We start from the raw sequence: 14,242 nt of genomic DNA, 5'->3' as shown, positions 1-14,242 counted from the left end.
GAGACACTGTCGGACTGTATTCCTCTAGCCAGGAGCCAAGTCACTGTGTTTCCCTTAGCATTGACTCAGTGAGTAAACACAGAGGACTCTGGTGGAGGATGGGCTAGCACAGCCCAGACCTATAATGTCAGCAAGGGCGCGGTTAAGCAAGTAGAAATAGCCAAGCAATGGGAAACGGTAAATACAGGTTTCTAGGAATCACTGCACAGCTGCCCCCACCATCTAACCATGCCTTATATAGAAGCATGGGGACGGGAAGCCAGTGAGTAGGATTCTGAATGGTATCTTACGGAGACACTGGAGACCTGTGGGCAGGGCCTTAAAGAGTGCCTTGAAGATTGTTTCCTGGTCCTACCAAATGAAAGAGAAGGTAGGGGGAGGGGAGAGGAAGAGGAAGAAGGGAACGGGGAGAGAGAGAGAGAAGTCAGGGGGAGAGTAAGGGGAGAGCTTACCCACAGTGGGATTCACCACGGCGATTCTCTACCTGTGAGGAGAAGAACCGGAAGACAGTGAGTTTCTAGATGCTCAGAGTGGTTGTCTCCTGTGCCATGTCTCAGCTTAAACAACACGGCAATGGAGGCAGCGGGGTGGGCAGTGTCTTCTTGGGACCCCACTTCAGCTCCAACACCTTGAGCACCACACCATACTTAACTGGAGGGGAAACATGAGAAGAGTTCACCGTAGCTGACCCTCTGAGAAGAAGGGCTCTCAGGGCAGTGTTACAGATGTGGGCCTCCCCCATGTTAGGAGAGTACCATGGCTGGATGTGGGGGTTCGGCCCAGAAGAGGAGACAAGAGAACCTGGTCCCCGACACTGGGCTGGCTGTGCCATGGTGGATGACAAGACTCAGTTTGGGGTTTGCTAGAGAAATGGGTCCGGTGTGTTCTTGCCTGAAACTCAGCCTCGTTCAGGCTCCTAGTGCTCCACAGTGAAACAGCCCTGTGGTGGAGAGCTGAGTTCTAGAGAACTACACTGGTCACGTGGCAGACTGCAGACGTGGAGGGGTACACAGTTAAAGTCTGTAAGGTGTTATGAGAGCAGCAGGACGCTGGATGGCATCTGAGCTTTGGGCCATGCTGCACAACGTAGCAAGTTCTAAGGCAGCCAGGACTACAGCATAATGAAATGCTGTCCCCCAAAAGGTAAGGAGACAGCATATAAGTTTTATATAAAATAATGTTTTAAATATTACTGGAAATTTTCCATTTACAGAAAAATGAGAACATAAAGTCTTTAGATGGTAACTTATTAAAATAGCATGGATAATCTGTATGAAGGATATTTTTAAAGTGTCCTGGAATTAGAAAATGCTATCTTGGGTTGGGGAGATGGCTCAGTAGTTAAAACATGAAGACCAGAGATCAGACTCCAGAACCCACATGGCGACTGGCCTGCAATTCCAGCCTCAGAAAGCAGAGATAGAGACCCATCTGCAGAGCAAGCTGGCCAGCAAGATGAGCTGTAGCAAGGAACTGTGGGATGACTGGGAAATTCTGCCTCAATGAATTACATAGAGGGTGACTCCCGACATTGACTTTGTGCCTCTGCATGTACCCACAATCATGTGCACAAACACACCACACAGCCAAACCCACACATGCACATATACACACGTGACCCCCACACACACTTGTAAATAAAAAAAGAAAAGGTATTTAGTCTTGGGGAAACTCCCTGTCAGTCAGATATGCAGGAACAACATGGGGAGAGCTCAGCTTTTCTTCATCCCTCCCAGTTAGCCTCACTGCTGGAGAAGGGGACGTCCCAGAATGTTCAGATGACCCTGCTTGTGCCTCTCAACACCAGTTGCCAAGTGCCTTTCATAGAGCTTGTGGTTTCTGCCTTCTTAGCCTCACGTTCCACCCTCTATCTTGTAACTAGCTGTGGTTTCAACTCCCTGCTCTGCCCTCTGCCACACAGAGAGGCTTCTGGTTACCTCCTGTTGCCCTGCCTCCTCGGTTCCCACTGCAGAGCCAGGCACAGTTAGCTTAGGCAGCCTCTGCCACCAACCCTGTCAGGAGATGGGTTTGCGCTCGGAATGGGGTTGGCCTTTGGGCCAGTATACCAACAATCCTGACTAGGAGACCCGGGTCTGGAGTTGGAGGCGCTCAGCACCCTCTGTTGAATCCCAGGGACAAACTGTTTTGCAGTGAACTTGGAAGGAAAGTGCTAGAAGCATTCCTAAGCACACAGGCGAACTAGACATGGATTAAAAGAGCAAACAGGTGAACTCATTTGCTTTGCAAAGGGCATTGGAAATAGCTCAGCTCAGTTGAGACCTTCAGGGAGAACTTGGGCAGATGGGCTGACAGAGACCACCACCCGATGCTTGTTTTTCTTTATAAATTGGCTTACTTGGTATCCAGTCCTTTTTAAAGATCCAACTAAAAACAGAAAGTTTATCCAAGATCCATTTGGTAACTGGAGTCCAGTACACATCCCAGAGCAGTCAGTAGCACTTAACTAGCTACTCCAGGCAGTGAGGATGGAAGCCTAGAGCCTCCCAGGAAGATGGCAGCCACTGAAATCAGCTCAAAGAACAAGACAAGGGCCCAAGTCAGCACAGGACTGCTGCCCAGAGGGTTGGTGCTCAGCCCTCATCAACACTGCCTGTCTAGCTGGGATAGCGCTCAGGAGGGTAGAGTCTGCTAAGCATGTGTGGTGCCCTAGCTTCCCTCCCTCCCCAGCACAGGAAGAATGACTATTGTCTTAGTTTTCTTTATTTAATGTATCTAATACATTTTAACCATTTCTCTGGTATCTCCCTTTCTCTACCTCTGTGTCCTTGAGGTATGGGAAACACAACATCTTTAACAGAACCTGTAAGATTTCACACAGAGAATGAGGGTGCAAAGGCACCCAGCACAGAATGAAATGTTAGAGGGTGTGTGGAGACTACGCTGCCTATTGTATTGATCTAGAAATCTAAGACTTGTAAACCTAAAGTTTCTCAATTCAGAGACTTTTGTTTTGGTCCAATAAAGAAGCGACAGCTGTGAGAACTGGGAACTCACTGTGCCAGGTCCCTGGGCCTTGAGTAGGGAAGGCCCAGTGCCCAAGTCCTAAAAGCAGGGCCACGTCCAGTAGGTGAGCTCTGCTTTGCAGAGATTGAGGAGCCTGGTGCCCTCCGAGTCAGCCCATCCCTCTTCCTGGGCCACACAGCTCCCCTCAGAGGCCTGTGAAGTTGCTGGGCAAGTGGCTATACCTGTGCTACCTGTGCTCTGCTCTTCTTTGCTATTCCACAGGGCTCAGGAGAGATGGTGCCTACCACACAGGCCATAAGTTCATGATGAGGATATACTGGGACAGTGTGCTGAGGGGAGACAGGGATGCTAAGTGGGAACAAGGACCTCCTCATTCCTGAGCACCTTGTGTGACACCTGCAGCCACATCTGGGTGGTGTCTTAGAGTTCTGATTGCTGTGATCAAACACCCTGACCATAAACAACTTGGGGAAGAAAGTGTTTATTTCAGTTTACAACTCTCAGGTCATACTCCATTGCTGACAAAAGTCAGGGCAGAGACCATGGATTGTTGCCTACTGGCTTGTTCCTAATTGGCTGACCCAGCCTGCTTTCTGTAGCATTCAGGACCAATAGCCCAGAGGTGGCACCACTCACCTTGAGCTGGACCCGCCCACAGCTTTGCCCACAGGCCAATCTGGTGGGGTCATTTTCTCATTTGAGGTTCCCTCTTTCCAGATCAGTGCAGCTTGTATCAGACTGACATAAAACTAGCCAGCAGAGAAGCAAGTAGGATTGTACCTTGGAAGCAACCCCAACTGTCTCCATGGTCCTCCACAGTTGGAAATTCTAGGTGTTGGCTGTGGCAGCTGGTGTATCCTGCTGATAAATGAGCTACACATGAGTAAAATCCCTCACACCTGGGTGACTCCCAGAAGCCTCCGCGTGGGGTCTGTTAGCCATTCCTTGGTGATTTCTCCCACAGTAGCTTTGCCTCAGCTAATGAATTAACCTTCTAGATTTTTCTGCCTTAGCTTCTTCAGTATATCCTTCCTGTGCCTGCACAACCACCATGATAAACATCCTCACAGGTGCTGGAGAGGCGGCTCAGTGGGTGAGCGCTTGCTATGCTAATGTGACCTGAGTTAGTACCCAAGTACACAGAAACCAGAGGCCAGATGTGGCCATGTCAGGCTTGTACTCCCAGCGCTGTGTGGACAGAGCGCTGTGCGGGGCTCTCTGGATGCCACCCTCGCTCCAGGTTCAGTGGGAGGCAGTGCCTGGAGGGGGAGGTAGAAAAGTGAAGGAGCAGGACACTTGGTGTCCCCACCCCGCACACCCTCTAACCTCTGTGTGTAAAGAGCAGGGGGGTGGGGGGAGGGGCTGTGTCTGCTCCTAGGAGGAGATGTTGGCTCCTGGGTGGCTCATTCACTTCCTCTGCCATTCTTCTCTCGCTTTGGGGTCTCAGGGTCTCCATCTCCTGCCACTGTGTGATGGGGCCACTGTCCTTGGTCAGGCTTTTGTCTGTTCTGTGAGCCGTGAAGTCCCCAGGTCCAGGCAGTGTCCCACACAGTACAAGGCCTGGCATCCAGTAGTCTCCGATAAAAACCTCAGATTTGTTGGCTCGTACATAGTTCAGACACCAGTGCATTAAATAAATGACAAATGATGCCCTTGGACAAAGTGAGAGTCTTAAAATAGACACAGGCAAGAATGGAGACAAGTCATGTGCCTTCCTGGGATCGCTGAGGGGAAGGAATGTGCTGAGCCATTCCACGTGAGTCCTTCAGACGGACCCCAGGAAAACTTGCCTGGTAAAACTCAGATTCTGTCCCATCGGTAGTGAGGAAAGCTTACAAAGTCTGTAGAATGACCACAAAGTAGGCCGGGTGCTACATTAGCCCTCGTGCTAGAACCTGGCAAACGCAGGCTATGGAACAGCCCTGTGCCCTGCTGGACTGCAGTTCCCTCTGTATTCTCCATTCTCCAGAGAAGTCCTCAATGTACACGACTCCTTCAGATGGAGCTGCAGCTCCTAAAGGCCTCGTGACTGTGTTTGCTTTTCCCAGGGAGCAGCCTGTCAGTCGCCGCTGATCTCGTTTGTTCTCTAAACAAAATTTAATCCGTACATCTTAGTATCTCCATCAGATATGAGATGCGTGACTGAGGTGAAAAGCTTTGCTACATGTACTCTACTATGGTAAAAAAAGAAATTATTCAGGAAAAAGATAATACAAATATGGTTTCCTGTAGTTATTGAGCTTGGAGCTTCCTGGGGAAGGCTGTGTTATGGCCAGAGGAGGGGCATTCCATGAACACCTGTGGGGTCGAAGCCATGCCTGCATATGTTTTTAAGCTACCAAATGCTAGTCGTTGACTTTTGAATGAGCCTCCACTCATTGTATCTGCATATTGGAACACTCTACATGCATAGGACACACAGGTCATTGTTGTTCCGGGCAAGAGTCTCAGTGCGCTGTCCCCCAACTCACCATTTGGCTGCCTCAGCCTGCTAAGTGCCGGGTTATAGATGGGCCCTGTTGAGACGCACCCTGTGAAACACATTCTTCAACTTTTCACTGCTAAGATTAGAGATCCTTTGAAACAGAAGCAGCTCTGCTGTTTTTCCTACTGATTTACATTGCCTGGGGTGTCTTATGACTGTGTTTCCACAGACAAGGGACTGCCACTAATGTGGTGGTTGCTAGACTGGGGAACATGGCGTTCTAGAGGAATCTCCAGGAACTGCACGTTTGCTCCTCTCTTTTTCCGAGGAGTAGAAAGCAGAACTCAGGGAATGTTTGAATCCAGTAATTATTTAAAATACCACCCAATCAATAGGAAATAATCATACTGACGATGGTTCTGAAAATATAAATAGCAATATTGTAATGCAAAATAAAAATGCAAGCGATTAAAATTTATCCTAAAGATATTCCCTTCAGTTAGCCCCCTGGGTCCATGGGTCCACTGTGCCCTGGGCATTGCTCCCTAAGCTGTACTGCACACGCAGCTGCATCTGTACTGTTCACACAGTAGTAGGTACTGGCAGATGACTAAGGGAGGCTGTGTGGGTCAGATGCTGGGTCATTTCTGCAAGGACGCTGGTGTCCATGGAGCCAATCCCTCACTGACCCTGAGTCACCCCAACCATATACGACGGTTGAAGCTTAAACATGAAGTAGATCAGACATTATCTGCATTGTTCGATTGGCGAGTGTTAGGAGAAGAAAGCCCTACTGATCCTGACTCAACCCCTAAGGTTACAGTGTAAGAACACATCTGTCTGTGCTTGTCGGCTTACAAGATGGACCCAGTGTTCTATGCCTCCCAGTATTTATACCTTTGTGAGTTCCTGTGTCCTTGTGGTTCTGAGTGTCCAGAACAATACTGCAGCCACGATGGCAGGTCTACTCCTGGCGAGGTTATGAAAACAAAGGCCTCTGGCTTTCTGGCTCCTGAATCACTGGCTCTCGGGAAGAGAAGGCTGCTGGGTCCTAAGGACACTCAGGCAGCCACATGACAAGGAACATGGCTGCCAACACCCCTGAGCAGCTCAGATTCTCTGCACCAGGAGTTGGCAGATCGTTCTCTGTGAAGAACAGATAGTAAACAGTCCCAAATATGAGGACCATGTCCCCTGTCACAGTATTGAGTTCTCCAGTCTGCCAACAGAGAAGAATGACTCTAGGCCACAAGCTTCACTTACAAACGCAGATTGCAGGTGAAGTACTCAGCAGTCGCCTCCAAGCCTTGGGCCAGCTTGGAGACTGCAGTCTGACTCCACTCTCAGAGGTTTCTCAGGAGCTCTGTTCTGACCATACCTGCCCAGCCACTTGCAAATCCCTGTCCCACCGTATGTGTGAGACAGTGATCTGGTAAGCCTCTGGAGGACTTCCTAAACACCAGCAACCCAGAAAAAGAGGCTAGCTGGGTGATCCATGGCCCAAGTTTGCCCTAAGTTAGCTGTTGATGAAGCTGGACAGTGGCAGACTGGGGTTCTTTCTTTTTAATGAAAGCAGAACAGCAGGTCTAAATTCAAACACCCACCCCAGGCCTTCTGAGGCCCTGTGTTCTTAGTTCCCTTCATAATTTCCTTAAGATTACGTAAAGACACACCATCATTGCTGCAGTTCTGTGCAGGGTACACAGAACCACAGAGACCCCACAGAAGCATAAATACCAAGAGTCCCTGATCACAGGGACAGAGGACAAGCACAGCCAGAGACGGACCCTTCTCCATGGAGTCAAGAGGTGACGGGATCACTGATGTTTTCCCACCGTTCTGTGCTGCCTGAGTCCTGGCTTCCGTCCAGCACAGTTCTTGGAACTTAGATGACACTGCTGCTGCCGAACCACCCTGGAGCCATCTCCACCTCTTTGTGCTGTACACTAGGTAAAACCAAGACTTGTTCACTGCAAAAATGCAGTAGCACTCGGAATTTACAGTCCAGTCAATGTTCCTACAGGCTGTGCTGTGGCAGCCAGTGCTCACAGGGCCTGGATGTATGGACCACCAAGTCTCATGCCAACCTTTAGTTCATTTGCAACATTTTATTTGTTTGTTTAAAGACAGGGTCTCAACTCTGTAGCCCAGGCTGGCCCTGTCTTTATGCCTACTGTTTGAGCCCCTGAGCACTGGGATTACAGGATCAATAACTAACTTTATAGGCAAATAAAGTTCTGCCTATAAGGTATACAGTGTTGTGTTTATAAAAGATAGGGAGTGGGAGGGGGTAATGTTCAGCGGTGTTCATGCTGAGACATCCCTAACCCCTGAGGGACCAGCCATAGTATAGAATAGAGGTTGTTTAGGGCATGGGGAGGGGAGTGCAGAGGGTAGTAGGTCAGAGATGTGGGGGATAGAGAAATAGAAGAGTAGAGGCCAACCACGAGCACGTGGAGAGAAGGGAGGAAGGGAATGGGGAGAGAGGGGACAAAGGGGGAAGAGGGTGAGAGCAAGAGAGCAAGAGGAGGGGGTGAGCAGCCCCTTTCATAGTGTCAGGCCAACCTGGCTGTTGCCAGGTAACTGTGGGGGTGGAGCTTAGACAGAATGCTAACACACAGAATGGATGTTTGAAGTAACCTGTCTTTGGATCTGTTTTATGAACCCACATATTCACCTCCCCAGACTGGTCCAAGAGTGGCTCTGGTTGGGTAAGGATCTTGGAGCTGGGTCACTCTGATCCTGTGGTTTCTGGAATGGCCAAGAGATAAGATTCAGGCTGTTTTACTGACAAGTTTCCTGGACAGTTGACCAAGTGCCCTGGGTAATACCATTCACAGAGAACAAGACTGTGAATGAGACCTCCTGGGGAAGCCATGGGGAGAACAAACATCAGAATCCCAGACCATTTCCTGTTCTTAGGCTGCAGCAGCCCATCCTCCCACCTTGAAAACTCTCCTCAATGTTGTTTCCCTGTTTTCAAAGGTGCCTGAGAAAAAACCGTTGCCTCTTGGTCACTGTGAGGTGGTTTGGCCCTGCTTTCTTGCTGGCTCTCCACTTAGAGCCCTCAGGGAAGTTCTGGCAGGATATTTAACTCGGTAATGCAGGTCCTGACCCCAAGCCACTGGAGGGGAAAGACATGGCCTAGTGTGTGTTATTTGAAAAGTAAGTGGCTGTCTAGAGGCTGTCCACCCCTCCTCAGGTGCCAAGAGCCACCCTCCTGCAGCAAATTTTCACTTTTCTGTTTGCATTGCCTTGGCAGCAACTGCAGGCGTATTGCTAATTTGCAAGTCTGGGTTTCCTGATGATGAGAGGAAGCAAACTGCCACATGTCTGAGAGGCAGCTCCTACCCTGTCTGCTTTCACACGGGATAGAGATTGTTTTGATTAGAGACAGAGTCAAACTAGATTACTTTTGGAGGGGATGGGGGTGCAGAACTAATGTGTTGACTTTTTTCAAGTATGTCCTGTACAAAACTTGTTTTGCACTGATTTATTTATGTGTACAATAATGTATTATGTAGGCCTCTTTTCTGTTAACAATAGGCAAAATGAAGACACAGCCAACCCTGATCCTCCTTGTGGGTTCAGCCCACTGTGGATTTGAATGACTATTCTCAAAAGAAAGCACTCTTCTTCTATGAATGATGCCATATGTGTGTGCATGTGTGTGTGCATGTGTGTATGTGTACATGTGCATACATGAGTATGAGTGGCCTGTGGTACCAGGGGTGGAACTGCTACGACAAGAGATTCACAGGGCCTTATCACTTTATCTGCAGATAGGATCTTGCTAAGTTGCCTCTGCTGGCTTTTACTAGAGATCCCTCAGCTGCAGCCCACAAGTAGCTAGAAAGCAGCTGGGTGTGTGCACAGCGCTCTGGCCTAATCCACTGGTAAGTGCTGCTGTGCTGTAGGATCACAAATGGAAACGCACCCTAGGGGGTTGAGAGAAGCAGCAGGAACGCTGTGGTTTCTTCCTTCAAACAATCAGCTATGAATGAGAAGTGAGGCACGAGGGCATATCTGGGGTGCCCTCATTCCCCTTGACCTGCTGAAGTGAGCCTCCCCAAAAAGATGAGATAATCCAGTCTTGCTCTCTAGGGAGATTCCAGGTCTGTGCAGAGGGTCAGCGTCTGAGCAGCTGAGGAAGAGCATCTGCATTTGGTTTGGCAGCATGAGATCAGATGGTCAAGAGATTCTGGTAGGATTCCTAAGCTTGTGACTCCGAGGACTGGGTCAAGTCTGCACTCGGGGTGGAAGAGACGTGTAAACCAACAAGTCACATGGCCTTGGAATGCCCAGGCAACCCCTGCAGAACTCTCATGGCTGTATGCATTGTGGGTTGGGGTGACCCAGAGGTGGTCGCAGGAGGATCAGCCAGCACCATTCTACAGATACCATGTTCCCAAAGGAGGGGAAAGGATTTGAAATGTTGAGGAATTAGCATCTTGACTTTGTCGTAAGGAAGGATGAAGAAAAGGTTTCAGGTTGTGTAAGCGCATCAGTGTCACGCATCGCTCATCCTTGCCAGCCGGGGCCGTGCACAGGCTGTAGCAGTATAGCAGCATGACATTGTTTCAGACTCACATCAGTGGAGTTGAGGTCCCCAACGTTTTAAACGCTGCCTCCAAACACATGGCCACAGTTAGTTCTGACTTTCAAGTGTTTTACCGATGTGTGGATATGGGCAATGAAGGTACCTGCATGCACTTACGTTGTGTATGCAGTAGCTGTGCCCTGAGCCCTGAGCAGCACAAGCCACACCATTTTCCAGAACAGCCTGAGAACAAAGCCCCATTCCACCAAGGGCCACCCAGGGCCACCCAGGAGCCATGGAAAGGGACCACGGAGCAGTTTCCATGAAAATGGGATTCTTCCTGTGCCCAAGAGCCACATTCCGTGATCCTGAATGTGTTCATGTTCTTCAAAGAAGCCTGTGTGCTGAGCGGGCTGTTTTCTCTTTTTCTAATGATGGTGAGACAGAACCCAGAGACAGGCAGGTAGGTACTCCAGAGGCAGAGGCAGAAGACGGCTGCAGCGCCCCATACCAGTGTAGACTAAGGAGTGAGCACCTGTACAAGAAGATAAGGGGGAGGAGCAGGAAGGAAGGGGCAGGGAATTAAAGGTCCAGAATTCAGGTGGGACCCTGGACCTTTAACACAGACAATGAAATGAAAATTGACTGTGGGATGTTTCTTCTTAATGATGTGACAACCACAACTGCTCACTCAGGCCCAGAATAGCCACAGCCGTGGGTTTGTGTCACAACCCTTTTTCATCCCTGAACTCAAACAGTGCATGTCAGAGGAAGTCTTTAAGATGAAACAAAAATGAGTCCGCCCACTTGAATGTTATGATTTTTACTTAACTTTAAATTTTTCTTCGTCTTGAAACCTTTCATGAGCAAGGTGACCTAGGAGTCGCAGTCACCATGTAGACATCTCAGTGCATGCACCCCACCCCCTCTCATCCTCCCTCCCTCCCTCCCTCTACTCCCACCTCCTTCTTCCCTCTGTCCCACCATCCTTTGTCACACTTTGGCTCCCCTGACTCTGTAGCCACAGTTAAGGCTCTTGTTTCATGGTCCCCCAAGGCTGTGTGCTCAGGCCGCTGAGGCTGAGGCAGAGCTGGGCTGAGCTCTCAGTGGCTGACAGCAGAGACGCTGGTTTATGAGTTGATTGGACTTTTCCTCCTTTTTTCACATCGCAAGTTGGAGAATGCCTCAATTAGATATTTCACCGTAACTCTATGCTGCCTGAAAGAAATAAAGGAAAACATTCTTCTCTCCAGAACCGAAGGAGGAGGCAATAACCTCTGTCACAGTGGCTGCTGAGAATGACCAGGGTCCTATGAATTTGTTGGTAATTAGGCGGTGAGAGCCATATATTTTAGGCTAAAATTCTAGCTTTGAACAAAAGCTTAGAGATTAAACTGTGCTGAGGAATAATTTGCCTGTTTCTTTTTTTTTTTTTTTTTTTTTGTTTTTTTTTCGAGCTGGGGACCAACCCAGGGCCTTGTGCTTGCTAGGCAAGCACTCTACCACTGAGCCAAATCCCCAACCCCAATTTGCCTGTTTCTTATAAACTGGAGGAAAGCAGTGAGTCCACAAAATCACCACACAGGCAGTTCCTAGAAAGTCAGTGGGCACAGCCTCTGCTCAGTCAGTGGACGGCAGAAGCCTTATTCTGAATGATTCATAAGCAGTAGGTATTTATAGTTCTACAGACCAGGAAACTCAAGGTTAAGGCACTATTGGACTCTGCATCTGGTGAGGGCTTCGTTCAAACACAGAGCCCTGACACTGCAAGCTCACATTGTAAGGGCAGAGGGTCTTGCTTAGGTCTCTCTCTGTCTCTGTCTCTGTCTCTGTCTCTGTCTCTGTCTCTCTCTCTCTCTCTCTCTCTCTCTCTCTCTCTCTGTGTGTGTGTGTGTGTGTGTATGTGTGTTTGTGAGAGAGAGCAGAGAGAGTGTGGGTGGGAGAGAGACAAAGGGAGACACTCATGGAGACAGACAGACAGAGACAAGGGGAGAACCCCTCTTTCTCGTGTGTGCACTGCTGTGAATTAAGGGTCTTAGGCCCACGGATGCGTGGGAAGCACTGTGCCACTGGCTCTTAGCATCTCAGCCATCAAGTCTGTCTTATGAGAATACTGATCTTGCTCGGGAAGGTCCAACTTGTGATCGCTCAGCCATTTCCCCAAAGCCCCACCTTTCCATGTACCACAGTGGTGTGGGGGTTCTAACTTGAGCGGGGACACCCATGTTTACCCTTCAAAGACTTCCTGCTGGAAGTGGCCACCGTCACATTACCTCTCTGCCTACTGTGGACTCACCAATTCTCCCAAGATGTCAGTCTGTTTCCCTAGGATCCCTCCACACCCATGAGAGCTTGTGCCTCAGAGTTCAGAGTTCACCAAGGGCAGTGCTCCTTGCGATGAGCACTGCAGCTCTGCAGACCTGGAAACAGCTGCCAGGAGACTCAGGAAACCCATGGGATTTGGGGTTTGTTTGGGTTAGAGCGACATCTCAGGTCACTTTGCAGCTAAAGACTATGGCACAGGTCTTAACCATTTTTAAGTCTTCACTTATTTAATGCCCTAAAAGATTTTGGAGCTACTCCTTGGTTCACAGAAGTGTAAGCCTGCAATCTCAGCACTTGGAAGCTGAGGCAGGGGAGCCACAAGTATGAGGCCAGCCTGGGCTATATACTAAGAAATTGCCTGGAAAACCAAAACCAAGAAGGAAGATGAAAGGGAGAGGGTGGGGAGTAAGCCATGGAGGTGATCCTAACGCTTCCAAAGGCACAACAGTCCCTCAGCCTGGCTTTTAAACTCCTGTTCCACTAGCAATTAGCTGGGTACTAGAAATCCATGCCCAGGTTCCCAGAGACCGCAGGCAGGCTGAGGCATCCTGAAGATGGCGAGGAAGAGTAGAGCCTCTGGGCAAGGCAGACTGTGGCCCAACTCTATAAGCATCGTCTGCACTTTGACTCTGGCCTACTACTGCCCCTGTCCACAGCACCAGTGTTCCCCAGTCAGAAGAAACCTTTAGGTGAAAACAACTTGGGGATCTCGCAGCTGCTGGCTGTTTCCAGAAACTCTGTTCTAGCTACTCCTGGGCAAGGGAAGGGGCCTCTTCTAAAAGCCACCCTGTTTTAAAATGGGAAATGAATGAAAATGTAAAGCCATTAAGAATGTCAAAAATGAAAGTACTGTCAGTTAACCACGTAAGTCATCTAGGATGTGCACAGAGCTGGTAAGAATCAGAGCTGAGGAGCAGTGGCCTGAGCTGCTGGGAGGGGCAGTGCCTTCTTCAGAGCACCCCCAGGAGCAGGTAAACACCAGGGGCTCATGTAATATGCAAATAAGGGTTGGTGTTTATACCAATTACAGCATACCTCAGATGCAAATAAGGGTTTGTGTCTACACAGGCCACAGTCTTTGAAACCTTTAGCACCCCTCACAGCAGTGCCTCTCTAGGCCACCCGGGGAAGTACTCCACATTGGCCCCAGGAAAAGATGATATCAGTTTCTTAGATCTCACTTAAGATTGTGACCCCCAATGTCTGGTACAAACTGAGACAGCCCTGACTGAGATGGAGCTGCTGCGTTCAGTTGTAGTCATCATGTGGTTTTCACGAGGAACTGTGTAATGTTCAAGATGTCTGGTGTCAAAACAAGGCAAGCCCAGCTTTTGACTGACAGTTTTTTATTCAAGGCAGCTAGGGCAGCAAGGAAGAGGCCAATAGTTACTCATTGGAGAATCAACATCTCCCAGCCTCTGATACTTAGTTACAGGTGGATGAATATCAAAAGTACTAAAGTAATGTTAAGATCTTGTCATTAACTTTAAAATAATGCCTACCACCTGCCCAGTGCTCCAGGGACAGGGACCCCTTAATCTCTCTGAACCCAGATTGGCACCTTCAAAAGAGGGTTCAGGGAGTCCAGGACTGCTGAGGATCCCAGGATAGGCAGAACCATGGAATGACAGGGTGCAGAGAGAGCACCAGAGGTCCACCAAGGCCCTGTTCATGCCCACCAGGGTGTGTGCATGTGAGGAAACTGACCGGGGAAGAACTGTGAGGAGCAGAGGGGCCCCGCCCAGCATGCAGGGCTGGCCAGTGTTGTTTCTGTAGCAGATAGAAAACTCAGAATTTACGGGGAGCTGGAAGGACACTTGGGAAAGCCTGCCCAGCCAGTTAGGAGGAAGTAACTACCAGCTGAGCCCTCCTCTGATCCACCTGACAAGCCACAACCCCAAAGCACCAATGTTTCGAGCCTTGTACCTGTGTGCCCTTGTCACAGATGCCCAGCAACTGGAACTTTC

At 49.3% G+C, this 14,242-nt stretch overlaps 1 protein-coding gene across 2 annotated transcripts in view; it reads left to right on the top strand.

Moving 5' to 3' along the window:
- Positions 1-14,242, top strand: part of Ano10 (anoctamin 10) — a 116,975-nt gene that overhangs the window by 91,772 nt on the left and 10,961 nt on the right. The window lies entirely within an intron of this gene.

Source organism: Rattus rattus, chromosome 8 (assembly GCF_011064425.1).
Source record: "Rattus rattus isolate New Zealand chromosome 8, Rrattus_CSIRO_v1, whole genome shotgun sequence".
NCBI classification, from domain to species: domain Eukaryota; kingdom Metazoa; phylum Chordata; class Mammalia; order Rodentia; family Muridae; genus Rattus; species Rattus rattus.
Note: the sequence above shows the minus strand (reverse complement) of the source record. Positions and strands in the feature narration are given on the sequence as shown.